General features: G+C 47.6%; 1 protein-coding gene across 1 annotated transcript in view; it reads left to right on the top strand.

Moving 5' to 3' along the window:
* Positions 1 to 483: 483 nt before the first annotated feature.
* The window catches only part of SYN3 (synapsin III), a 492,973-nt gene continuing 465,787 nt past the window's right edge, over positions 484 to 27,669 (top strand). Inside the window, exon 1 of the mRNA XM_061417235.1 lies at positions 484 to 562. The gene's annotated coding sequence lies outside the window, so the exon portion shown is untranslated. The remainder of the gene's footprint in view (positions 563 to 27,669) is intronic.

Raw genomic sequence — 27,669 nt, 5'->3', positions numbered from 1 at the left:
GCTTATAGCCTGCCCGCCCCGACCCCCACCTCGTGCAAAATCCGTGAGGGCGACAAACTTTGTGTGGTTCCCCGAGGCACGCCTGGCTCTAAGTGCCTAGCACAGGGCCTGAGACATCTGCTGTGGGATTTCTGGAGTCTCCCAAAGGCCAGGGAGGGTCAGGTGACTTTCTCAAAGCTGGTTTCCAGGGACTCTGCACTCTTCACACTCCCCGAGGGGCGTCTAGACGCTCTTGGGATGGAGAATTATTACCTTTCTCGGTTGCCTGAGCTTGGTGAGAGCCGAGTCTAGAAGCACCTCACCACTTGAAGGGGCCGAGAGCCGGGTAGGCGGGAGGCAAGAGGGGCGCGAGGCGCCCGAGGGGCGCGAGGGGCGGGGCCTCCAGTGTGCGGAGCCTCCCGTGGGCGGGGCCTGGCTGCCCGAGCCAATGGGGCCCCGCGGCGAGGGGAGACGCTCGCGCGCCACGGGGTGCGGAGGCTGAGCTCCGGGACCCCAGTGGATCCGCAGGCGGGCGCCGCGGCCAAGGAACACCCCCGGCTCCGGGTTCCTGGCGGCTCGCAAGGTAAGCAGAACCCGCAGCGAAGTTAAGACTTTGTGAGGTTTCTGGTAACAGGGAGTCCCCGCCACCTCCCGCCGAGGCTGCTGGTGGCGTCCCGGCGCCAGGCTGCGTTCCCAGGCGCTCCGGCTCTGTGCCTGCGGGATGCGGGCGCGCGGAGGGGCCCGACAGTGGGCGGAGGAGCCGGCGCGGCAAGCTGCCTCCTCGAGTGCTGCTGCCAGCTCGCCGGGCCGACCCTGGGACGGACAGGTGTGCGTGCGGGGCACGCCTGAGGGGCCGGGGAGCCAGAGGGGCTTCGGATAGTGGCTTCGAAGAGAATCTCCACCCAGCGACGGGGCCCGGGGAAGAGCTTGCGGGGAACTGGCGACCGCAGAGGCCGGACGTCTGCTCTGCCTAGATCTGCAGACGCCTCCTGACCTGTTGCCCCCGGAGCCAGGGGTCAGATTCATCATGCCATTTCTTATTTCTAGGTCTCTTGGAGCTCAGAGAGGGAAAAAACAAAACAAAACAAAACTCAGAGTGGTTCCATGGCCAAGCTAGGACAGAGAAATTAGTGCTTTATAGAGTGCCTCGTGTATTTATTCTGCGTTTATCGGGTTCCTGTTGTGTGCCAGACAATGTGCTAAACCCTAGAGTCAGGAAGAAGGGTGTTGGAGGAGTCCCTGGGACTAAGAAGGAGAACAGGAGAAACAGTTATAATGCAGTGTTGTACAGGGGATGTTACGTGGAGAGGAGGACCATGAGCAAGCCAGGAAGGCTTTCAAGAGGAGGTGACTATTGAATGGGGACTAGAGGAGTAGGAGGGTTTGCCAGGGTGAAAGCTGTGTGGGCTGGGTGTGTGTGTGTGATGGGATAGCAGACTGGGGGGTGTGTGTGTGTGTGTGATTGGATACCAAGACTGGGGTAGGGGGTCTGTATGCGTGTGTGTGTGTGTGTGTGATAGGATAGCAGGAATTCCAGAGATGTTCCTGTGCAAAGATGAAAAAGTCCAGTATCCTGACTTAGACCATCAGTTAATCCTATGTCAGCTAATCAAATAGGACTGGGGCTTTTGTGGGGAGGAAATGAGCTGTCAACATGGCAGGAGCTAAAACATGCACAGACCTTAAAATGCAGTCTTAGACTCTATAGATTTTTGTCCTGTGATCAAGGAGGGCAGTGGAAGAATTCTGGCAGCTCTATGGAAATGGATGGAGATTCGAGCAATAGAAAGCTGGTAAGTTGCAGTTAATATTTTGGATGTGGTTGTAAATATTCTGGCCCCTAAAGGCAGAAGTGTCTGCCCCAGAGCCCTGCTCCCTGGCTTCCAGGCATGGATCATACAGGCATGGAGACGTTGCTCATGAGATGCTTTCCTCTGCAACCTACAGGTCATTTTCATATTGTTTCTGGAGGTTTTGACCTGGACCTTGTTGTCAGGGGTGCCCCCTGGAGGATAGTGAAGGGAACCTCTGCCAGTCGTTTCTGATCTGGTTTTCTCTCTATGGGCTCTTTCTGTCTCATGGAGACACAGCCTCAGCTATTAGAGGCTGTGGTGAAGAGAAAAGTCTTGACAGGGAGTCACACCAGAAAGTCACTTTAGCCATGTGCCTTGGGGACATTATTAACCTTTCTGAATCTCAGTTTTCTTATTTAAAAAGGAAGTCATCATCCCCACCTGTTATAGGTTGGATTCTAAGGGAAGAGACTCAGAGGCTCTGAGAATTGGGTGTAAGTGGATTCTTGGGGAATGGTCTCACTCTCCAAGGGATGGATGGTGAGGAAATCAGGATGGGGGCAGAGGGAGAAGTTGGTCAATGATGGAAAGCAAGAGAGGCCTCAGGTGATCTGAGGCTGGGGGCCAGGCCTTTGAAACCCCATGTTGATCAATTAGTGGGGGCAGACTGCCTCCAGGGAAGGGGGCATAACTTTGAGTGTCCCTTCAGCAGGATGGTTCCTGAAGAGGAGCTCAACTGTGAGCTGTGTGCAGCCAGCACTCCCAGAAACCAGCATGGGGAGTGAGAGGTGCCCTCTTCTTAGAGGGGGTTGCTGAGAGCTGTGCCTGGGCAGCTGCTTCCCAGGCTGGGCTTGGGAAGTGGCCGAGATACCAGAGAGAAGGTGCTTTGCGCTGTGCCTGGTGAAGAACAGAAGCATTTCTTTCTCTCACCTTTAAACTCTTGACTGCACTTGAAAATGGATTTTGGAGTTTGAATTGAGTCGATCAGCTTCCACAAGGAAAGAATCTTTCCTGATAATGACTACAATGACTACTATCCAGTGTCTCTTATGCATATGCATTCTCATTTTACAGTCAGCCCATTGTTTTCTAAAACCCAACAGAGTAGGTGTCCTTCTGCTATAAAGTAATGACCACAGCAAAAAACACAACTTGTTTCAGTCTGTGGAATGATTTCATTGGTGAATTGATTAACTAATTGATCAGTAATTAATTCATCAATGTGCACTGAATACCTCCTAAATGGTTGGTACTGTCCTCGGTGCTGGGAATACAGTTTAGTCTATTAGGGGAGGCAGAGACTGACATTAAATGCTTTGATTCCTTCAAAGCAAATACTGAAGAATGGACTGTTGCAATACGTAGCCAGGGTGTGATGGAAAGTAATAGGCCATCTTCCCGCTGGAGTCTTTCTCACCATTCAGTTTCAATATAACCTCCTCAGAGAGGCCTTTTGGATCATCCGGTATAAAGCAGATATCCTCCCTTTTATGCCCCCTTCACCACACTTGCTGATTCATTGTATTTACTTCCCTGTAATTGGTCCTCCTTGCTATACTGAGGGCTCCAGGAGGTCATACCTCACTTTATCCCAGCACAGTGTTCAGCACATATTTCTTGCATGAGTGAAGTTAATGAAGGGTAGATCCACTTAGAGGAGTAGTATCACCAAGAAGTGATATTTACACTGAGATCTGAGGGATGCGGAAGGTCCAGCAATGCCAAGGTCAAGAGGCAGAGAGAACAACTTGTTCAAGGACCTTGAGGTGGAGGAATGGAATCCAGCATGACTGGAGAGCAGCCTGAGATGAGTTTGGAGAAATAGATGGGGCCATGGAAGGCCATGCTGAGCTTGGATTTTACTCAAGGTGCAATGAAAACTCAGTGAAGGATCTTAATGACCTAGTAACAACCTGGTGTTACATAATTGCTTGTTGTCTGTCATGCCTCTTGGAGACAAACTCCATAAAGAAAAGTGCCCAGTAAATATTGCTGAAGTGAATGGATGATGTGGTTTATGCAGCTTGCGGGTAAAAAAAGGACTAGGAAGAAGAATGGGATCTTGGCACAAATGAGGAGTTTGGTGAGAGAGGTGTTGGTATCCTGGCTGCAGGGGAGCAGTGATACTGGAAAAGCAGAAGGAGTTGTATTGGGGGTGTTAAATGGATAAGACTTGCTGATACATTCGATGTCAGGATTATGGGAAAGGGAAGGATCAAGGGTGACCCCCCCCCACCCGAGGTTTATGGCTCAAGATTGGATGCCAGCTGTCCATAAACAGGGGAATGGATGAACAAAAATGTGGTATGTACTTACAATGAAATCTTACTCAGCCATAAAAAGGAAGGATGTCCTGATACATGCTGGGCTTCCCAGATGGCATAGTGGTAAAGAATCCGCCTGTCAGTGCAGGAGATACAAGAGATTCTGGTTCCATCCCCGAGTCAGGAAGATCCCCTGGAGGAGGAAATGGCAACCCACTCCGGTATTCTTGCCTGAAAAAGTCCACGGACAGAGGAGCCTGGAGGGCTATAGTCCATGAGGTCATAAAGAGTCAGACTTAGTGATTGAGTATGCACTGATACTTGCTACCATGTGAATGAACCTTGGAAACATGTTAAGTTTAAGAAGCCAGACACAAAAAGTCACATATTATATGATTCCACTTATATGAAATAGTCCAAGTAGCCTAATCCATAGAGGCAGAAGGCAGATTGGTGTTGGCCAGAGTTTTGTGTGGAGAGGGGAAGAAAGGTAGACAGGGCGTGACTGCTAAGTGGTTTCCTTTTTGGATGGTGAAAATATTTTGGAACTGGATGGAAGTTGTGTTTGAACTATACTATGAGTATACTAAATGCTACTGAAATGTATACTTTAAAATGGTTAATTTTATGTTATATAAATTTCATCTCAATTACCAAAAAAATAAAAGACCAATAGATAGGAGCACCAGTCAAAGAGTGATGGTGAAGATCAGGGGGAGAAAATGTAAATGCTGTCTTGGAGATGTCCAAGACACCCACACAGGGACGAGGGGGACCTCCAGCTATTAAGAGGGGTGTCAGCACTTTGATGCCAGCTGATAATATGGATGAGATCGAGGGAGAAAGTGCAGAGGAGTGCATCCAAACTCCTATCATTCTTTAAGTTGATCCTCATAACTACCTACAAGGAAGTTCTTGTAGGTAGTTATGTAGTTCTTGTAGCTTCTGTTCTTATTTTCAGATGGGGAAACCAAGGCCCCCTGAGAATGGGCTTGCCCAAGGTCAGACAGTTTTGTACCTGTGGTTCCCCTGGCTTCCAGTCCTTTGCCTGTCCCGCATCAGGGTGATGCTGTTTAGAATTTGAGTAAGGACCTCCCCTCCCTCCCTCCCTCCCTCCCTCTTTCCTTCTCTCCACCCCTCCCTCCCTCCCCTCTTTCCACAGTCAAGACTGAGTGCTCACATGTGGCAGGTACTGTGCTGGGTCTATGTTGGTGAAGGTACAAATGGCTGTAATTAATCTTGTGGAATTTACCTGGTAAGCAAGCAGTGAGGCCACTGATGCAGAGGACATAGGAGCCTGGACCAGGGGCATCTCTCCCAGATTTGGAGGTAGGAGGAGGCTTCCCAGAGAAAGTGACAGCTAAGCAGAGATTTGTAGCAGAAGCAGAAGAACTGAGCCTAAGAAAGAGAAGGGTTCTCTGGAAGGTTCATGATCCCTAAACACCTGCTATGGGAATTCCCTTTCTCTTCACTCCCTAGTTCTTCATGCGTCACATGTTACTGGCATTTTCCAGCTTATCCAGGAGGTCTATTGTTTCTATAACCCTGGAGGCAATGAGTAGGCAAATAGCTTGATTTGATTTTGGAAGCTTCAAAAGAGGAGTAAGATAGGGTACAAACAGTCTGACTTTCAAAGCCGGGCTCTGTCTCTGAGCAAATGACTTAGTCTCTCTTTTTATACCTATGAAATGGAGCCAGTCACATCACTGCTCAGCGCAGGAAATAAGTGAGATGATATAGTAATGCATTGGGCATGTAACAAATGATCAGAAAAATCTCATCTCATTCCTTCAGAGAGGAAGCGTTTCTGAATAGGCCAGTGGTTTCCACACTCTGAACACTGTTTAAGATACAGAAATCCATGCGGGCTTCCCTGGCAGCTCAGATGGTAAAGAATCTGCCTGCAGTGTGGGAGGCCAGGGTTTGGTCCCTGGGTCAGGAAGATCCCCTGGAGAAGGAAGTGGCAACCCACTCCAGTATTCTTGCCTGAGAAATCCCGTGGACTATAACCCTCTAGACAGAGGAGACAGGTGGGCTTCAGTCCATGAGGTCGCAAGAGTCGGACCTGACTTAGCCACTAAACCATCACATACTTCTCAAGAATCTGATTTGGATGATTGGGGATGGAACATAGCAATCTGTATGTTTAGAAAGCACCCCAGATCATTCTGGTAAAAGCATGGTCCAGGACCCATAGGCTTGGACCAAATGCTTGAGTCTTTGCTGTGATGTTCACGAAAGGGTTAAGCACCTAGAAGTAGATAATGCCTTCTAGGAATTATTAGCCAATGGCAGTGCTGACTGGTGATGTAATGTCTTTGGCTGGCACTCCATTGGTTAAGTGTATTGTTTCTCTTGCTTCAGCTGTGTGAGGAGCAAAGCTGGAGCCCAAGGGTTAATAATTCTGTGGCAGCACACAGAGCTATTTTTCTCCCAGTCCGCTTCTGCTGGTTGTGAGCGTGGAGCATGGCTCAGCTGGCTGTTGCCCTTCTTCCAGTAAATAGCTGCACCTTCCTCCCTACCTCCTCCCAAGCAGAGCACATGTCTCCATAGTACTACGGAGGGGGAGGAGGGTGATCAGAAGTGTTTAGGGAAGAGAGAGCCCTTTCAAAGTTATACAGGGCAATCTCTCCTTGCCCCTGGGCACGGGCACAGCTCCAGCTGCTCTGGCCTGCAGAAGTCCCACTGGATGAACTGCTAAATGGTCACCTGCTTCTGAGCATTGTTCAACCTGGCAGGATCCTCAGAACCAGGAGGTGAGCCCCCGGTTTTGGAAGGAAGAATGGGCCTGGAGGAGAAGAGCCTTGGGGGCAGCGGGAGGGAACAGCTCTAGAAGGCAGGTTGGCACAGGCTCCATGCAGAACTGCCCCCACATGTGGTGTGAGCTAGGCCAGGACGGTCTCCCTCTCTGTGTTTATTTGCTCAAGAACACCATGTGAGGCTTGGATTAGGGGGCCGCTTGGTGGGGAGTGTGCTGACAAGACACTGTTCACAAGCCTGCTCTTGGTGTAGCTTTCTGCCCAGTGCTTCTGGAAGAGAGATGCTTCTCTCTGTTAATCTGAGGCAGGAGGGGGCGCATCAGGTTAGCAGTATCTCCCCAGAGCCAGCTGTCACCCACGCCCCTCCTTGTCTTATTGGGGCTCCCTCTTCAGTGCTCAGTTGAGTGCCCTTGATGGACTCTGGGCTGAGGTTTCCAGGAGTACCTAAATGGCCTCAGGGATTTTTGATTGTGTCTTTCAGGGGGACCTTTGGATCGCTGGCCCTTGGGTGTGCCTTTGTGGACTGGGTCATGTTCTTAATGTCCCGTGCTGGAGCTCTCCGGGAGCAGGAGGATTCTCTTTGTATTATGACAGCACAGTTGGGGGATTGTGCCGTTTGTGTTTCAGAGGGCGTGCATTATTGCCTGGACTTGAGACTTCTCACCTTGCTCAGATGGGAGCCTAGTGCAGCATGTCTCCCTCAAGGTGTACAAAGTGAAAAAAGTCAAAACGGGGAGGGGAAAGGGGACTGGAGTAACTGGGAAGGGCTGCTAGCAAGAAACTCTGCCCTTCATCTCACAGGGAATTCAGGGAAACTTTGCATTTCATAGACAGACTGTGACTCTACATCTCTTCTGCAGCCCTCGCCAAAATTTGTAAATAAAAAATACCGTTGCTTTTAGAATTTGGTTTTATTTGGAGTGTCCCTATTTTCTTTAAGGAGAGCAGAGCCTGCAGAGGTTTCTGTCTGTGTCTTGTGTGACCCTTGGCGTCTACCACCCCGTGTTCTGGGCCAGGCTTTATTGCTGAAGAACACGTAGGTCCTTGGGCAGGTCCTTGAACCTCTCTGAGTCTGAGTTTCTTCATGTGTCAGTCACAGAGCTGGGAGGGAGTTGAACTAATTGACTTTTAGAGCCCTTCCTCTCTGGCTGTCTGTGCTCTGGATCATGAAAAGCCTCAGGATCTGAGTCTGTTGATTAAGTGGATGACTGCTGAGGTGAAGGATGTTTGCACAAAGGAAAACGTAGCATGTGTCCTCTGGGTGCAGGGGGCTTTACACACATTTTAACGCATCACCCTCCCAGTGGGCCTGGGAGGAGGTAGAATAAGCAATCTAAAGATGTGAAAATCAAGGCCGAAGGAGTTCAGTGATTTACCCAAGATCATCACTCAGTGAATGTTGACACTGGCATTTGAACCTGTGCTGGGGTGGTGGTTCATGGTAGAGTAACAAAAGAGCTGGAGCTGGAGTCTTTGTCTACCTCTGGCTCTTGGCATGCTCTCCATTCTTTTGGAAATTACCAGTGATTTTTCAGATCAGCCAGTTCAGTCAGATTATTGTGGATTATCCACTTTACTGTCTGGGACAGCAGATGGTCCCTGGATCTGGAGAGGACCCTACAGTCCATTGGATCAGGCCCCTCAGTTTATATCTGGGAAAATGAAGGTCTAGAGAAGTTACGTTACCTGTTTTATATCACTCAGTGAGTTGATACATGGTGGAGATGGAGACCAAGACGCCTTACCTTAGGTGTGTGAAGTGATATTATTATTAAAGAGTATTTTTAAACCTTCATTGAGAACTTTGGGATCATTTCAACTGAATTATCCTTACCTCCAGGCCCCTTTGAAGTGCCAGAGAGTGGAGGAAGGCTCAATGAGCACCTCCTGTGGGCTTGACATTGAGGCAGGTCTGAGACATGGATGGGGTAGTAAGTAAACAAAGCTTGAGACCTGGTCAGTTTCCCCAGAGAGACTCAGGATGCAAGCTGTGTTTCGGGAGAGTCTAGTTCATGGGTCAGCAAGCTTTCCTGGTGGGGAGGCAGCTGCAACCCTCACCCTCTACATGTGGCCAGCACCTAATTTGTACATTGTAAGAACACTGGCCACATGACATGTGATCTCTGTTCTTTGTCTTCCTAACTAAGCTGCATATTTCCAGGGCACAGCTCCCAAAATGTAGAACCTGATCAGTGGAGCCGCCTCGTGGGGAGGTGGGTGTCAGTGTCTTGGATGTGCAGAGATGAACACCCAGAAGTAAAAACCATCACTTAGTTATTTAAAAGCGCAATGCAGATATGTGACTCTTTTCTTGATCACTAGAACGTTAAGAAAGAATCATCCTAATACCAGGCTTTGAATATGCTAATGATCATCATAGGAAAGAGGGGTTATAAATATTCTGCAGGGCTAGAAAGCAAAGCTAGCAGCCGGGGGTGGATGTGGAAGGGAGTGGGTAGCAGGTAAATGGAGGAAGAGTGGCCTGAGGATGGCAGTGGTCCAGTGGGCAGGAAACTCCTCTCCTTGCCAGCGTCATCAGAAACGGCTGGTAACCGTCAGGCGTTGCTGCCCTGGCAAAGAGTAGCACTTAGTAGCCTCTCTCTGCCTTTCTCGATCTATGATCTCTCGATTATTAACCAGGCAGGAGTAAACAAGAGGATACCAGGAGGTAGAGAAGAGTTTTGTCTTACTGATATTTAGATTCCAGAGCCATAGTATGGGGGTAGAAATCATTCATAGCCAAAATACCCTTGAAGATATTTTCATTGCCCCTCAAATTGCATTTTGCCTGGTTTCTGTGTATGCAACACTGAACAATAATTCCTGTGCTAACTAGTGGGTAAAACCCTGACCAAGACTAAAAGAACTAGCATATAAAAAAAATTTATATGCAGTTGTTTGAGTTTCACACTGCTCTGTTTTTGAGGTAAGTTCAAAATTTCTAACTGGCATGAAGTGGGGGGTAGAGAATTCTCAGGTGTTCTTGTTTGCTTGCAGGATTGGTACCTTTGTTTTTGGATAAATAGCCCTTAATGCTTCATACATGTAACCCATTTAAAATGATGATGAAAATTAAGTGAGATACTAAACGTGAGCCCAGTGACAGAGCAGATGCTCAGTACACTTTTACTGGAAGTGCTCAGCATCTTGCTTTAGCAGATTTGCTGATGCCAACCTTTGAGAAGTTTTAGTGAAGAATCTAGGTGTCCGGGCTGGCGTTTCCTGTTTGAGGTTGGCATGTCTGCTTGGTTCCTCTGGACAGTGTCCACCCTCATGAATATTGCTTCTAAAATTCAGAGTGGGAAAAGAATCGGGTTTGATGTTCCACAGGCCTGAGTTCAGAGCACCAGTCATTACCTATAGCTGTGTGACTCTGGGCATGTTACCTAACCTCTCTGTGCCTGGCTCTTTTCATGTATGAAAATGGGGCCCATAGAGTCCACCTTGAAGGGTGGATGGAGGATTAAATAGAGCTTTTAGAGAGTGCCTGGAACATAGAGAGTAGGTGTCCTTTAAGTGCTAATTTATTCCTTCTCCTTGGAATGGTGTTGAGGAGAGGTGGTATATTTTTTCTTTCTTCAATCTCACCTCCAACTTCTTTGCACATATTAGTAGCACTTCTAGATAGCTTTTTAGAAGCCCTGAGGAAACCCCATGTGGCATTACTCTAAGAATGAGGGTGCTTGCAGCCTTGCCCCATCCTAGCTCATCCCAAGCCAGGTACCTAACCAAGTACTGGCAGGCTGCACTTAGTAGGGAGTTGTTGAGTTAATTCATTTTTAAAACACTGATAGCTTAATTAAATAATCTGGACTAAGGCTGCTTTACTTAGGCGCCAAGTGGACAGGTGATTTGAAGGATACTGCAAAGAAGTCAAAGTATGCGGCCAAGTTCAATGCATTAGGATCTCATCACTAAATGTTCATCTCCTGGGTTTAATCACTGATCATTTAACAATTATTTGTGGAACTCTCATCTTGTGGTAGGCAAAGCCCTAGGTACTGAGGATGTATTGATGAATGGTACAGACAAGATTCCTAGCTTCGTGGATCTTATATTCTGGTGGGAAATATAAAGTGCATACAGATGTGAGTTAGTGATCGTGCTATGAATTAAAATGTAAACAGTATAAGGGCAGGGGGGAATGCCATTATAGAAAATTCAGTTTAAGAAGGTCTGTCTGAGAAGTTGACAATTTGAGCAGAGGCATGGAGGAAGTTTGGAAGTGAGTTTTGGAAATATCTGTGGGAAAGAATTTCAGGCAGAGGGAACAGCAGGGGCGCCTCAGGGTAGACAGAGAGACACAGAAGGAAGAGTTTGAGAAGATGTGGCCCGAGAGGTATCTGAAATACCCGCACTGGTGGAACTCATGGGCTGTGGAGAGAAGTTTGGATTCTGTTCTAAGTTGGAGGGTTTTTTCTTTTAAGTTTTACTATTTTTCTCTATTTTCAGCTGTGCTGGGTCTTTGTTGCTACATGTGGCTTCCTCTAGTTGCAGCAAACGTGGGTTACTCTCTAGTTTGCGGTGCACAGACTTCTCATTGCTGGGACTTCTGTTGTGGAGCGTGGGCTCTAGAGCGCAGGCTCAGTAGTTCTGGCTCACGGGCTTAGTTGCTCCACAGCATGTGGAATCTTCCTGGAGCAGGGAGTGAACCCGTGTCCCCTGCATTGGCAGGCAGATTCTTAACCAATGGATTACCAGGGAAGTCCCTAAGTTGGAGGTTTTGAACCAGGAGGTTACATGATTTGACTTCTTTCATTCGCTTTAACTTTTTTTAATTGCTATATGGTAAAGTAGACTTTGTGTTGGTGTACAGTTCTATGACTTTTAACAGATGTATAGATTCATGGAACTACCAGCACCTCAGTGAAAATACAAACTGTTTCTTTGTCAGAAACATCCTTCCTGTTCTCCTTTTATAACCATGAATACTCCACTTCTGACATTTGGCAACTACAGCTGTACTTTCCATCACTACCGTTTTGTCCTTTTGAGAATGTCAGCTAAGTGGAGTCATACAGTATGTAACCCTCCGAGGCTGGCTTCTTTCCCTCAGCATAAGGTCTTCATGATTCGTTCATGTTGTTGGGTGTATCCAGAGTTTGTTCATTCTCATCGCTGACTAGTGTTCCATTGAATAGACATATCACAGTTTGTCCATCCATTCACCCCTTGAAGGACACTTGTTTCCTTTCCAGCTTTTGGCGATTAGGAATAGAGCTGCTATAAACATTTGTGTTCAGGTTTTTGTGTGAAAATACATTTTTGCTTCTCTAGGATAAATAAATACCTGGGAGTTGGATTGCTGGGGCAGATGGTAAATTTACATTCAGTTTTATAAGAAACTGCCAAACTATTTTCCAGCATGGTTGTAGCATTTTGGCATTTCCTTAAGCAGTGTATAAAAGTTCCCGTTGCTCTGTGTTCTTGTCTGCAGTTGGCATTTTCAGTATTTATTTTAGCCATTCTGATCATTTAGTGGTATCTCACTGTGGTTTTAATATGCCTTTCCCTAATGGCAAACAATGTTGAATATCTTTTCATTCATGTATGTTTTTTCCCTTTTTGTGTCCTTTTCGGTCAAGTATCTATTCAAGTCTCTTACCCATTTTTGGTTGCTTTTGTGTTTTTTACTCTAAAGTTTTGAGTTTAATTCTTTGTATCTTCTTGATGTCAGTGCTTGCTTTATCTGACTGCGTCGGGTCTTAGTTGCAGCACTTCGGATCTTTGTTACATCACGCGGGACCTTTCCCTGTGATGCACAGACTCTAGCTGTGGTGGATGGGCTTCGGTAGTTGCAGTGCGTGGAACCCGCGTCCCTTGCATTGCAAGGTGGATTGTTAACCCCTGGACCACCAGGGAAGTCCTTCAGTGCTTTCTTGAATATGTGTTTTGTAAATGCTTGCTTTGTTTTTAAGGAATTATTCTGAATGGTGTGTGAAAAGGAAGTTGTAGGGGATAGGGATCAAAATGGAAGGATCAGAGAGTGGACTGTTGCAGTAGTCCATGGGCAGAGATGGTGGTAGTTTGGACTAGGGTTATTGGGGTAGAAGAGGTGAAAAGTGGCAAAAAAAAAATATTTTAAAAGTAGAGCTTTGTGAACCCAGTGATGCATGGAATGTGAGGAAAAAGAGGAGTCCGGCATGGTAAGGTTGCTGGAGGTGCTGAGAGTTTAAATATAATTCAGGCATGTTCCCTGCCCTCAAGAACCTCACAGTCTGGTGACAGGAGATGTACTGTAAGCAGTTCGACTGGCATATGAGCAGGTATCTCTCAGAGTCACATGAAAAGGACTTGGGGAGCCCAGATGACAGGGAAGTTGCTAAGAGACAGTGGTGCAAGGCCAGCTCTCTGGGCTGTAGACTTAGTGTGTGTTGGGAGTCAGCTGGGGAGGTTGGTAACAATGCAGCTGGTTGGACTCCCATCCCCTAAAGTAGGAGGCCTATGGTCAGCAAGCACCACAAATCATTCTGTGTTGGTGATTGGCCAACTACACTGTAAGAAACTCCTGGGGGAGCTCACTGGGGTGACTTCACAGAAGTAAGTGTGTTTGAGATGGGGTGTCAGTGTTGAGTAGAAATTATAACTTGGAGAAAGAGGGAGAAGGGGCAGACAGGCAGAAGGAAAAGCAAAAGCAGAAGCTTAGAGGTGGTAGAAAATAACTGGAGCTGAGAGGAAGTGTAGATTGGGTGATGCTGCTGCTGGTTGACCAAGAGTACATGTCTGTATAGTGATGGGTGGGAGTCCTGTGAATTCGTGTGCTCAGTGAGTCTGAGGGGATTAGAGCAACTCATCAGCTCCCCATTTACTAATAAGGGGCCCGCCACAGTGAAAGGTACCAAGCAATCCAAGAGTTAGGTGCGCAGAGGGGCAGCTGTGCTTTCCAAGGCTCTTGTGACACAACCTTTGAGGAAAGCTATGGCTTCAGTGGGGCTTCCTAGGTGGTGCTAGTGGTAAAGAACCCGCCTTCTAGTGCGGGAGACATGAGAGATGAGGGTCCAATCCCTGGGTTAGGAAGATCCTCTGAAGGAGGAAATGGCAACTCACTCCGGTATTCTTGCCTGGAGAGTCCCATAGATAGAGGAACCTGGTGGGCTACAGTCCCTAGGGTCACAGAATCAGACACGACTGAAGCGACTTAGCATGCACACACGTGGCTCCAGTGAACGAGCTGGTGGACCGTGCAGAGGTTTGCGACAGGATGCCCTGTACCCAGTCCTACCACGGCCCTTCCTCAAAGCTCACAGACTCTGCATCTCCTTCTTGCACATCACCCTGCCTGCTTTCCAAGGATGCCAGAGCCACATCTTCCTGCAGCTGAACTACCAATTTATTGCACATTCGCTGTGTGCCAAGCTGCGTTCAAAGCACTTTACGTAAATTAACCCATTTCATTCTCACAGCAGACCTCTAGATGAGATAGAATTATTATCTCTGTTTTTGGGTGAGCGGAGTGAGATAGAAAAATGAATGGCAGGCCCAAGGTCACAGTGCTGGGAAATAGAAGAGCTGGCGGGGGTATTAACCCAGGTTGTTCTGACTTCAGAACCCAGGCTTTTAACTGTTACGCTGCATAAACCCTCCAGGGCATCTGCAGAGTAAGAGGAGAAGCAGGAGTAGCAGCAATGCCATGCATATCAATAGAATAGCTACGGTTGTGTTACAGAGTAGTGTCACGGTTGTGTTAACGGTGTCGTCTTAGGGTTATTCCACATAGGGACTATTTCAGTGATAAAGTTTCAAGTTATGAAGGTTTTTCTTTTCTGATTTTGGCCTTTGGCTTAAAACTTACTATTTTTATTCTATCTTGTCTAGTTAATAAGAAACAGTATGGTATACCTTTTTTGAGGTTTGAAAGAGCACCACGTGAAACATCACAATACATGTTACCCCTAAAAGTTGCTTTGTTTGGGAATGTTCACCCTTATCCTAGATGACCCTCGATATTATGTTTTTAGAGTTCTTCTAAATCTGTCTTTCTGCTCAACTTTTCCTGCATCCAGTAGATACTCTATTGTCCTCCAGCAAAACTGTGATTTACCGTGTGTTTTTGACTGAAATCGGGGAAGGCAAATGACACTGACAAATGTACATGCGTTGTTTCCTAAGCAAGAATCAATAGAATCTGACTAATCACCCCCCCACACACACTTGAATGTGACCCCCATGAGGTCAGAGATTTGGGGTTTTTTCCATTGTTACATCTCCAGCACCAACTGGAAAGGGTTGGCCCATAGGAGGTGTTCAGAAGATACTTGTGAGTCAAAGAAACAGAGTGACTCCATCCCGTATTGTTTCTTCGATGTCCCTAATGTTATAAACTGTTTGAAGACAGGGATTATATCAGATTCACCTCCATACAATCCCATAACAGAGCGAAGGGTTTGTTATGGGCGTGGGAGTGAATGAAAGGGATGCTTTGCTACTCTCTTCATCTGTCTCCTTCATAGACAGACATGCAAAACAATCTCCTTCATAGATCACTGTGAAACCCTCCTTCCTGGTCTCCCTGTGTCCATTAGGTTTCCTCCAAATCCCATTTCCATAGCATATAGTGTCAGAATTTTTTTTTTTTTTTAAACACAAATGTGACCACGTCACTGCCCTGCTTAAACACAGCAGCTGCTTCTTGCTGTTTGTCCAAGCTCTTCCACATGGTTCTGAGACCCTTCACGCCCAGGAGGCTGAAGCTCCAGCTTCCTCTCCCACCATGGTGCCCTTTCACGTTATCTCCACTGCTTGCCTCCCACACAGTCTCATGCCTTTGCCTCCAGCAGCTCAGGGGTCCTTCTCCATCTCAGCTACTTGAGGTAGGATCCAGAGAGGGGAGAAAGGCTGAGTTCTAGCCTGACTCCTAGCCAAGATTCCTCACTTGACTCTTCTGTAAAATGGGATGTCTCCTGCCTGGGGCGGGGTCTGGGGGGCTGTGGGATCACTGGATTCTTTCCTCCACCCCTAACCCCCTTCTGCAAGGAAGAAGATGCTGAAGCACTGGGGGGCAGGGGAGCCGTGGGGGCTATTTTCATGCCACGTTCTGAGGCCTGTGAAGGTCTCCTTTCCTGAGAAGGACTCTGTCTCCAGACAGTTTCAAACCCCCTAGGAAAGAGTTTGAGAAAACCTTTTTGTGATTTAAAAAAAAAAAAAAGTAAGTGGAGGGGAAAGAGAGCACTGGTGGGCGTGAAGGCGAGTCCAGCATTCCCGCGGCAGTTGGACCAGCGAGCGCAGCGGAAATGACTGTTCTGTGTGGGGGCTGGAGGCCCCACCATGAACACCTCCATCCACGCTGTGCAGAAACCTCCCCTGGTCTGCCAGTGCCAGCAGGAGAGAACCAGAGGGCCGAGCTCTGGAAGGAGTCACGGCAGCTGCCCGGGGATGTCTCGGTGGAAATCTGATGCCAGGATAGGAAGGCTGTGCTTCCCGTGGCCGCGTCCCCCTGCCTGTCACATGTCATCAGTCCTGGGGTATCATAGTGCCTGGCCTGCGGGGGCATTACTGCTGCTTGGCTGAGGCCAGCCGCTTCCCCAGCTCAGTTGCTCCTGAAGAGAGAGGAGTAGGGAAGAGAAACAATCAGACACAACTCGTGGTTAAAGGCCTAGACTCTGGGATCAGACCAACCTTGTTAGACTTCTTCAGCTTCTCTGCTGTGTGACCTCAGGCGAGTGACTGAACCTGTCTGAGCCTCGGGTGCTTCAGCTCTAAAATAAGGATACTAGAACCTTCCTTGTAGGATTACTAGGAGTATGGGACACAGTGAAGGTGCAGGTAAATGCTCAGCTGAGTGTCTTGACATGTAGCAAGAATTTTGCCCATATTACTAATATCAGTGGAGGCTGACAAGTATTGTTAGAAATCAGGATAAGGGAAGGCAGAGAAAGAAACCACTTTTCTGTGTCTTGCATCTGAGTTCTTCAGAAAATGTGCATCTGAGTTCTTCAGATCTGAGCTCCTCCTCTTAGAAATGAGAGAAACTCTTGGGTGGAGAAGTGACGGAATGACGTGTGGGGCCACATCCTGACCCCACACTGAATCATGCTGACTACTGGGCAATTGATTGTGCCCTTCTGGCCCTCAGTTTCCTCTGTGTGAAAAATAGATAATAACGAGATTCACGTTCGGACTAATTGGTTTAATATATAAATAGGGCTTAAAACAGTACCCGACACACAGACAGCATTGTATAAATACTATTTATTACAACAATATTTATAATATTGTTGCTGTTGTATTTTATTGTTACTGTGATTACTGTTAATGTTATTGTTGTGAATTGCTATTATTCTTATTATTACCATTACTGTCATTTTTATTGTTCGGGTCACACAGGGAGTCCGTGGTGGTAGCTCCCACCTCTTTTAGTGAAAATCTGTGCTAGCGTTGCCCTCACCTGCTCCTTTATGCGAGCATGAGGCTGCCGGGTTCTCTAGCCTGCGAGAGCAGGGACAGTGTCACCGTAATTGCAGCTGAGCCCACTGTTCCTGGAACTTTCTGAGCCAGTGCCAGGACTCAGGCTCCCGAAGGTGAAGGACACTGCAGAGGCTGCCAGAGTGCTGCCTGGTAGGTGTCAGGCTCTCATGGAGCACTCCATTGATACTGATGTCAGGATTATTGGGAGGAGGGGGGCCAGCAAACCAGGGTATCACGTGGTTGAAGGGCTGCATCTGGAGATATACTAGACTGATCTAGTACATGATGTCCTGCCAAGTCCTGAAATCCCTGAGCCTCGGTTTCCTACCTGTAAAATGGGGCTAAGAGTTGTATTTGCTTTACAGGGTTATGTGAGGATTAATGAAGTAATGCTTATAATTAAATTAGCTCAGTGCTTGAGTAAGCCGTCAGCCACGTAGCGGTTACTAGTATTTTTAATTTAGGAGAAAAGTATTCCCTGAAGAGGGTGAAATGAGTGGTTGGCAAGTAGGCACTAAAAGCCTGAGAATCTTGTATTTTAATAGTGATATTGGTGGAGTCATTAAAAAAAAAACACAAAAAACAAAACACCAGCTGAAGACTTGGTGACCTGGACTTGCCTGGCCACTTGAATGCACACAGGTAAGTCTCTTCCTTGTCCATACCTGCCTTCCACATCAGGCAACAGAGTCGTGAGAGCAGGGGTGTCATGGTGCGTGGTTCTGTGTGGTTTCACAGGCATCCCCACCTTCCCAGGTCCAGCCCCTCTAGATAGTTGTTTCTGTTGGGATATCGCCCACACCCTCGTTGGGGTCCTGGGATCCTGGAGTCCTTTGACAGAGGATTACCAAGTTCTCAGGGTGCCAGTCTTGCATCTGAATCTTATGTGAGGTGTCAGGAGAGGGCTGAGGGGGTCTGGTCTGGCAGGAAGTAAAACCATTCCCAAGATAAAGAAGATGCCGCAGGAGGGTGGAAGGAGATTAGGGGTCCAGGGTGAACAGGAAATGATCAGAGAAGAGCTCTGGGACAGTGGCATTGGACTTGAGAGCTGGATGACAAGGCCGAGCTGGGAAGAACATTCTGGGCGGAGGGAATGGGCAAAGGGAACAGCATATGCAAAGGCCTGAGGGCAGGGGATGGTGCTGGGGAAGGAGGCTGGCTTGTTTGGGAAACAGGAAGGTGGGTGGTTTGATGCAGAGACTGAGTGAGGGAAGGTCCCAGACGATGTTGGCCTGCAAGCTTTGAAAGAAGCTTGAATGCCATCCACAAGGAGGGCACGATACTGGATGCTTGGGGCTGGTGCACTGGGACGACCCAGAGGGATGGTATGGGGAGGGAGGAGGGAGGAGGGTTCAGGATGGGGAGCACATGTATACCTGTGATGGATTCATTTTGATATTTGGCAAAACTAATACAATTATGTAAAGTTTAAAAATAAAATTAAAAAAAAAAAAAAAGGAGGGCAGGAGTCAGAGCTGGGGAGCAGGTGGGGAGACAGGGAGGCCAGAGGAGAGCTTCTGGTTTGGTGCAGGAAGGCAGTTTGGTACAGGTGAGGGATGAGGGCAGCTCACACACTGATGGTGATGGTGATGGTGATGGTGGAGTTGAAAGAAGTAGATGGATTCAGAGGCTTCCTTGGGGATAAGAGCTGGTGGTGGCCTGGATGTGGGAGGCTCCACAGGGAGGAATCCTAGCATCTCCCCACATTTCTAGCTTAAACCACTGGATGGGGTATCTGCTGAAATGAGGAAGATGGAAAAGGGACAGTTTGGGTAGGGGTGAAAAGTGAAAGTGTTAGTCGCTCAGTCATGTCTGACTTTGTGATCCCAGAGACTGTAGCCTGCTAGGCTCCTCTGTCCCTGGGATTCTCCAGGCAAAACTACTGGGCTGCATTGCTATTTTCTTCTCCAGGGGATCTTCCCAGGGATTGAACCCAGGTCTACCTGCATTGCAGGCAGATTCTTTATTGGGTGGGTGAGATGGCAGGAAATCAGGAGTTTGGGTTTGGACCTCATAAATTGAAGATGCCTCATAGCACGCCTTTGCTCTGTGGAGTGAACTTGCTAAATTCCTCATTAGAGCAGCACCTGGCCACCAAAAGCACCGCCAGCCTGGCCGTCTGCCCTGAGGAAGCTCGGGCGGAGGCTGTGGGAGCTGAATGACGGTGATGAGTGCCTCAGTGGCTACCGCCTGGGCCCTCTCTGTGTCTCCCGGACTGTTTCTGTCTTAATCTCTGTCTGTGTCTTTCCCTGTCTCTCCGTCTCTGTCTCTCTCTGTATCTCTTTGTCTCTCTATTTCTCTCTCTCTCTCTCTCTCTCTGTGTCTCCTTTTTTAAAATCTATTATTGGAGTATAATTGCTTTGCAACGTTGTGCTAGTTTCTGCTGTGCAACAGTGTGAATCAGCTATAGGTATACACATATATGTCTTTCTGTCTCTGTTTCTCTGTCTCCCTCCTCACCTGTGAATACCTTCATCCACATGTTCCGAGTGACTGGTGTTTCCCTCCGTGTCAGCCCTTCTTTTGTATCCTCAGGTATGCTGCAGACCTGAGCAAGCTTCCCAAAGGTCTCCTTTGTCTCTAGGAAGGTTCCTTATTTAGCTCCATGAGTTTTCTGACCCAGTGCACGGGAATGTGGCAGCTGGTTCCCAGACCTTGGCCATGCTGGCGTCTCTCCTTGACTCTGGGTACCTGGAGCTGCCTGGCACCATCTCTAACGCCAGACTTGGTCCCTACCCCACACCCACAGTGATGGGTGTGTGCCAGCCTCTGCAGGGTCACAGAGCCTTAGTCCTCATCAGTTGGTGAGAATAGTCAGGAAAGCCTCCTCAGAGGAGAAGGGGATGAGCTGAGTCAGAAATAACCAGCTGGAGGACATAGGAAGGCAAAGGGAAGGTCGTGCCAAACAGAGGAGACAGGGGTGTGACACCACTGTGTGGGAGGCAGGGCAGAGAGGAGGGGGAGCCCCAAGGGCATCTGTGTAACTGAGCTAAGGTGAAGGCGCCCAGGAAGACAGATTCCAGGCTCACAGAACCCCAAGGGACCATGATGTGATAAAAAATCAGTAGATCCCAGACAGACCTGGGTTTGGATCCTGATACCGTGAAGGGGCAGTGCTGCCTAGTGGTTACCGCGGTGCCCACCAGAGCTGCATTGCCTGGGTGTGAATCTCAGCCCTGCCCCTTGTCAGCAGTGTAACTCTGAGCTTCAGCGTCCACATCTGTACAGCACAGGTGAGAATAGCACACCTGCCTCATAAGGCTGAAGGAAGGATGCATGAGTTCATAGGGACAGGTGCTTAGAGCAGTGCCTGACAGTCTGTAATGATCATTTATAAACTGAACACATGTCTTGTTGTCATTGGACTTCAGTTTCTTCTTCTGTGAAATAGAGATGATTGTACTTCCTGGGCAGGGTGCTTGTGAGGCTTAAGCACCATCTGCAGGCATCTACCTGCAGTCCTGGCTCCCCACAGGGACTCAGTCAGTGGCAGCCACCACCACCAGCGCCACCAGCACCACCACTATCATGGTCGTTATGCTTCCCTGGCGGCTCAGACGTAAAGTGTCTGTCTGTAATTCTGGAGACCATGTGCGATCCCTGGGTCAGGAAGATCCTCTGGAGAAGGCAATGGCACCCACTCCAGTACTCTTGCCTGGAAAATCCCATGGACAGAGGAGCCTGGTAGGCTACAGTCCATGGGGTCGTGAAGAGTCGGACATGACTGAGCGACTTTACTGTACTTTCACTTTCATACTTCCGTGTCGGCTGGTTTGGCACAGAATTCTGGCTCACTTACTCCCTTGCTCTGCCTTGCAAACATCACGGATCACCCAGCCTGGAGACTGGAAATGAAGTGCTGTCTAACAGGGCCACAGCAGTCCTGGAAGCCTGCCTGCCTTTTGCTGGGCAACAGTGATTCAGATGCTCTTCTGGCCATGCTGGCAGCTGTGTTGTCTGCTTTTTCCCAAGTGATGCAAGAGGCCAACACAGGGTACTCCCTGAAGCTGGTGCAAATTAGCATCACACAGCTGACTCTGGGCCCGACCCTGACAGGGATACAGCTATGATCAGCACAAGGAGATCCCCATACCATTCCCCGCTCTGTTTTCTCCATTCACTTGGAGTTGAGACTGGAGAGGACAGGACAGGTTCCTGGGTGTCACGGTTGGGTTCCCTGTGTGGCCCTGTCTGTTTGTTATCTAGTCTTCGTCTTAGGAAGGCAGCATGGGGTATTTAAAACTGGACCCAGTTTAGAATGAAAAAGCCTAGAAATGATATTGTGCAATATGTCTTCCAAACCACTTGTGGTTTTTACTTTATTTTACAATAAGTTAACATCACTAGACATTTCCTTAATTTACTTTGAAGGGCACACCATGGGCAGCAATGAGGGGGGCCAAAGATGACCATTTAGCTCCAGATTTCAGCTTGTTTGTATTTTTGACAATGACCTTCAGAGGAAAGTCTTGATAAATCAGAGACAAGCCCATGTGACTGTCAGATAATACCAAGCCCGTATCCAGTCTTGTTTGCTAAATGTCAGTATTCACGTACATGAACATTTTTTGTGGCATTTCTCTATTTGGATATATGCCAAGGTGCGGAGGGTGATTTCTTTTTTTTTTTTTTAATTGATTTTTATTGGAGTATAGTTGCTTTACAATGTTGTGTTAGTTTTTTCTATACAGCAAAGTGAATCACCTGTCCATATACATATATCCCCTCCTTTTTTTAGTTCCTTCTCATTCAGGTCAACGCAGTGCTACAAGTAGAGTTAAGTAGAGTTCTCTGAGCTGTACAATATGTTCCCAATAGTCATCTGTGTTATACATAGTATCAAAAGTGTTTATGTGTCAATCTCAGTCTCGGAATTCCTCCCATTCCTGGACGCTTGTGCTCAGTCACTTCAGTGCTTGGCCACTTTGGTGGTGTGTCTGACTGAAGCACAGTGTCTGACTCTTGGCAACATTATGGACTGTAGCCCGCCAGACTCCTCTGTCCATGGGATTCTCCAGGCAGGAACAGTGGAGTGGGTTGCCACGACCTCCTCCAGCAGATCTTCCTGACCCAGGGATCGAACCCACATTGCAGGCAGATTCTTTATCCCTGAGCCCCAGGGGGAAGCCTCCTGCCCAGGTGGGTTCTAATAACCTACAAATCCTGTCTCCAAAGCCCCAATTCTTGGCTGGGGATCCACAGTGTCACACCTGTGGGAACCAGAGTGTTGCTTCTCACAGGAGATCTGGGCCCCTGTGAGTGGATATGAACTCATCAAAGACAGCACACACTTTCATGTAGCTGTGGCTGGAACAGAGCTCAGAGGATGAAAGGCCTGGCGGATCTGTTATGTGGAAATGGAGCTGTTCCCTCGGCAGATGCGTGTTTGACCTTTTTTTCAGGAAGTTAAGCATCTCTTAGCTCTGCAACTTGAGTGGCACACTCTTTGAGTTCGAAGGCTCACCCACACTGCCTGTGCTCATCAATATATGGATGAAGCTCAGCCCATGTTGTCTCCATGAATTTTTAAACTTTCTGCCCAGGCAGAAGGAGTTTTAAACAGTTGTTAATTACCCAAACTCTGGTTCCAAGTGGGGGAGGAAAAAGAAAAAATTTTCAGCACTCATTGAGCCAAAGATAGAGAGAATTTATGAGTCTTGGTATTTCTTCGTAGAGAAGGAGTTAACTAAAAAAATGAAATTGGTTATGCCCTCCTGTTACTCCAGGTGTGGCCCAACTTAGGCTTTTATGCATCCACTAGGATGGCTGCTTCCTCTTACACAATTACACATTTAGTCTTCGCAGACAAAAGATAAGGAGGGTTTAATTTTGTTCCTGTTATTTTAAGCAGGTTTACTCAACAAATATGTATCGAGCCCCTATTATGTGCTAGGCACTTTTCTAAGTGCTGGAGATACATCAGTGAACAAATCAGAAAAGAGTCTCTGTTCTTTGGGGGCGTACATTCTATCAGGGAGCAGAGAACCAACAATAAGGAAAGCAAAAAAGTAGAGTATGTAGTTTATAGAAGGTGATGCATGCTTGGGAGAAAGGAACAAGTGGAGTAGAGTAAGAGAAATCCAAAGAAACAGATGGTTTAACCTCAGGTGGTCGGGAGAGGCCTCACTGAGAAAGTGACATTTGACCAAAGATCTGAAGGAGATGAGGGAGGAGCCATGCAGGTATCTGTAGAAAGGATGCTGCAGGTGAAGGAACAATGAGTGCAAAGGCAACTGATGATCAGGAGGTTCAATTACTGAATTTTTTCCCCCCTAATGTTCTAAGAAATGTACCAGGCCTTGAATATTCCTTATCTGATACCCCATTGTCAGAGAGCCAGGTATTAGCCCATGAAACATCATGCCAGCAACATTTACAGTGCAGTTTAAAGGTTAAAAAGCAATTTCCTGTGGATCGATGGAACTGTTCTCTACCCTGGTTGAGGTGGTGGCTTCATGAATGTGTTAAAATGTACTCCCCAAAAGTCAGTTTTACCCAGCATTAACTTAAAAACGTGAACATGTTGAAAACCAGTTTAGCGCATTTTATTTCAGTCTGCTTAAAGACATGTGGAATAGGGAGGGCAGAGATTAGCCACCTCCATTTTGCAGACCAAGAACCTGTGGCCAAAATATTACTAAGCTGCCAGAGACAGTCTGGGCTTCCCAGGGGGCTGAATGGATAAAAAATCCTCCTGCAATGCACGAGGTGCAGGAGATGCAAGTTTGATCCCTGGGTCAGGAAGAGCCCTTGGAGGAGGGCATGGCAACCCACTCCAGTACTCTTGCCTGGAGAATCCCATGGACAGAGGAGCCTGGCAGGCTATAATCCATAGGGTCACAAAGAGTCGGACACAACTGAAGTGACTGGGCACAAGAGGCAGACCAGGTCTCAAAGTCTGGTCCATTCAAAGCCTGTTCGTGTTTACAGTATCTCGTCTGATACTGCAGACCCTGACACACTGCATCCCAAACAAAAGTGGACCACGCTGCCAGACCTCCTGGCAGTGGGAAAAGAGACAGGCAATGGAGTTCCAGAGTCCTCGAGTTTAAGCTTAAGGCTCATTGTCTCTGTCCAGCTGTGTCCAGCACCAGAGTGCTAAGGCTAGGGTCATCCCTAGTTGGGGGTCTTACACTTGAAGAATCCTTTTTTTGTTTTCAGTAAGGCATTGTTTTTTTAAGTGTGAGGTTCACAACAACTTGCCAGCAAGGTAGAAAGATTTCCTTATACTCCCTGCCCCATCACATGTACAGCCTCCCACACTATCAACATCCCCACCAGAGTGGTACATCTGTTAACAACTGATGAATCAAAATTGACACATCTTAACCACCCAAGGTCCATAGTTTAGAGTTCACTCTTGGGCATTCTATGGGCTTGGACAAATGCCTAAGGACATGTATCCATCATTATGGCATCATAGAGAGGATTTTCACTGCTGTGAGTATTATACTGTAAGTATTTTCACAGATCTTCTGTGCTCTGTCTCTTCATCCTCCCACCAGTGTCAGATCTCATCCCCCCCCACCCTCCCACCCCCTGCCATAATCCCTGAAGCCATTGACCATTTTGCTAACTCCATAATTTTGTCTTTTATAGAATGTCATATAATTGGAATCACACACAGTACCTGGCCTTTGCAGATAGACTTCTTTTGCTTAGTGTGTGGTGCTCAGTGGTGTCTGATTTTTTGAAACCCCATGGACTGTAGCCCACCAGGCTCCTCTGCCCATGGAATTTTCCAGAGAAGAACACTGGAGTGGGTTGCCATTTCCTGCTGCAGGGGATCTTCCCGACCCAGGGATCCAACCTGCATCTCTTGTGTCTCCAGCATTGGCAAGTGGATTCTTTACCACCGCACCACCTGGGAAGCCCCTTCTTTTGCTTAGTCACATGCATTTAAGGTTCCTCTATTTCCTCTATGTCTTTTCATGGCTTTTACAGCTCATTTTGTTCTGATTTTCTGGAGCTGGTCCTCAACAAGGGTCCTTCTGCTCAGTATTGTTCGAGCAGCCAGAATGAGCTCGAGTTTGGTTTAGAGGCAAAGGAAAGGTTAATCCTTAAATCAGAGGGTGGAGAGGTGCAAGCTTGTGCACTAGAATACACGCCTCTCAAACACGCCACGGGCAGGGCAGCTTTGTAGGGTTTTTGTCCACATGGAGGGAGGCGGAGTTCTTGCCTGGCGGCTGCCGCTGTGCTACTCCCCACTGTTCAGATCAAAATGTGGACCTCAGTGCTTCTGCACCTGGCCCAGTGTCACCATTTAGAAGTGAGGTGCCGAGAGCAGTGCTGCTGCACACGGCCCTCTGCCGCCGTCCTGAAGTGAGGTGCCGAGTGCCGCCATCTTGAAGTGAGGTGCCGAGAGCAGTGCTTCGGCACGCGGCCCTCTGCTGCCATCTGAAGTGAGGTGCCGAGTGCCGCCATCTTGAAGTGAGGTGCCGAGAGCAGTGCTTCTGCATGCGGCCCTCTGCCGCTATCTTGAAATGAGGTGCCGTGTGCATTATCTCTGCACACAGACCGCCAAGCTCTGAAGTGTAGGGTGCAGCCACTTTGCACTGGGAACCCTGGGCTGAAGAGCCGGTTAGGGGGCTTCTGCAGGCAGTTTCCTGTGAGCAAGTGAAACTAGACTAAATGAAAAGGAGAAAAAAAGGTTAGACTTGACTTTATTAGGCAGATTCTGTTTTGATTTCTCAGAAATTGTTAATGGACTTTGCCAGTGAGTTTCTTCCTAGTACTAAATATTCACTTGCCTGGATGTACCACAGTCTATTTATCACTTCTGAAGAACATTTGATTTCTTCTGAAGTTTTTGCAATTATGAATAAGCATCGTGCTGTAAACATCCTTGTGCAGATTATTTTTGTGTGTGGACATACATTTTTTAGCTCCTTTGGCTAAATACCAAGGAGCATGATTGCTGGATAGTATGGTAGGAGTTTATTAAGTTCTATAAGAAATCACCAGACTTGCTTCCAGAGTCAGTGTTACCACGCCTTCTCACTGGCCACAAGTGAGGGTTCTTGACGCTCCACATCCTCGTCAGCCTCAGGTGTTGCCAGTGTTCCAGATTTGGGCTATTCTCATAGGTGTGTAATGGTATCTCATTGTTACTTTAATTTGCATTTCCCTGCCAACTGTTGATTTGGGGCATCCTTTTGTGAGCTGATTTGCCATCTGTGTATCTTTGGTGAGGTCTCTGTTAAGGTCATTGGTCCATTTTTTACCTTAGTCTGTGAAACAGTGATAGTATTGATGGAGGGGAGGAGACAATATTAAAGATGTTTGGGGGGACAGAATTGACAGGACCCGGTGACTGAGTGGCTGAAACTGCTGAGGCATAAGGAGGAGCAAAAGGTGAGATTCAAGTTCTGGCCAAAGTGAGTCGATGGTTAGTGGTACTTCTGGGAGGAAGGGGAGGCCAGGTACCAAAAATCATCTGAGGATGAGCACAGAAATGAGTCTGGGTGTCTGAGTCAGTGAGACACCTGTGCAGAGATGTCCACTCTCCTGAACAGTTCATGATCAGTTGCTTATCTTCATGATCAGTAGCTGGTGCTGCAATGGGGCAGTTCTCACTCTATGGAGTTGTTTATGCTTTGATGCAAAACCTGCAGCCATATGATTTATACCTTATTTCTGTTGTGTGGCTCCATTAACAAGTGAGAAGTCTCCAAGCTTTTAAAACCTTCACAGAAAAGTCTTCCCACCTGCTACAGTCTCCAAGAAGTAAGCCTGCAAAGTTGCTTGATATTGTTGTTGTTGTTCAGTCACTCAGTCGTGTCTGACTCTTTGTGACTCCATAAGCTGCAGCACACTAGGCTTCCCTGTCCATCACCAACTCCAGAAGCTTGTTCAAACTCACGTCCATTGAATTGGTAATGGCATCCAACCATCTTGTCCTCTGTCCTCCCCTTCTCCTCCCGCCTTCAATCTTTCCCAGCATCAGGATCTTTTCTAATGAGTCAGTTCTTTGCATCAGGTGCCACAGTATTGGGGTTTCGGCTTTAGCATCAGTCCTTCCAGTGAATATTCAGAGTTGATTTCCTTTAAAATTGACTGGTTTGATCTCCTTGCAATCCAAGGGACTCTCAAGAGTCTTTTCCAGCACCACAGTTTGAAAGCATCAGTTCTTTGGCACTCAACCTTCTTTATGGTCAGACTCTCACATCCGTACATGACTACTGGAAAAGCCATAGCTTTGACTCTACAGACTTTTGTCAGCAAAGTGATGTCTCTGCTTTTTAGTATGCTGTCTAGGTTTGTCATAGCTTTTCTTCCAAGGAGCAAGCCTCTTTTAATTTCATGGCTGCAGTCACTGTTCACAGTGAATTTGGAGCCCAAGAAAATAAAAGTCTGTCACTGTTTCCATTTTTCCCACCATCTATTTGCCAAGAAGTGATGGGACCAGATGCTATGATCTTCATTTTTTAAATGTTGAGTTTTAAGCCAGATTTTTCACTCTCCTCTTTC

Source organism: Bos javanicus, chromosome 5 (assembly GCF_032452875.1).
Source record: "Bos javanicus breed banteng chromosome 5, ARS-OSU_banteng_1.0, whole genome shotgun sequence".
Lineage (NCBI taxonomy): Eukaryota > Metazoa > Chordata > Mammalia > Artiodactyla > Bovidae > Bos > Bos javanicus.
The sequence above is the reverse complement of the archived record's forward strand: the minus strand, read 5'-3'. Positions and strand labels throughout refer to the sequence as shown.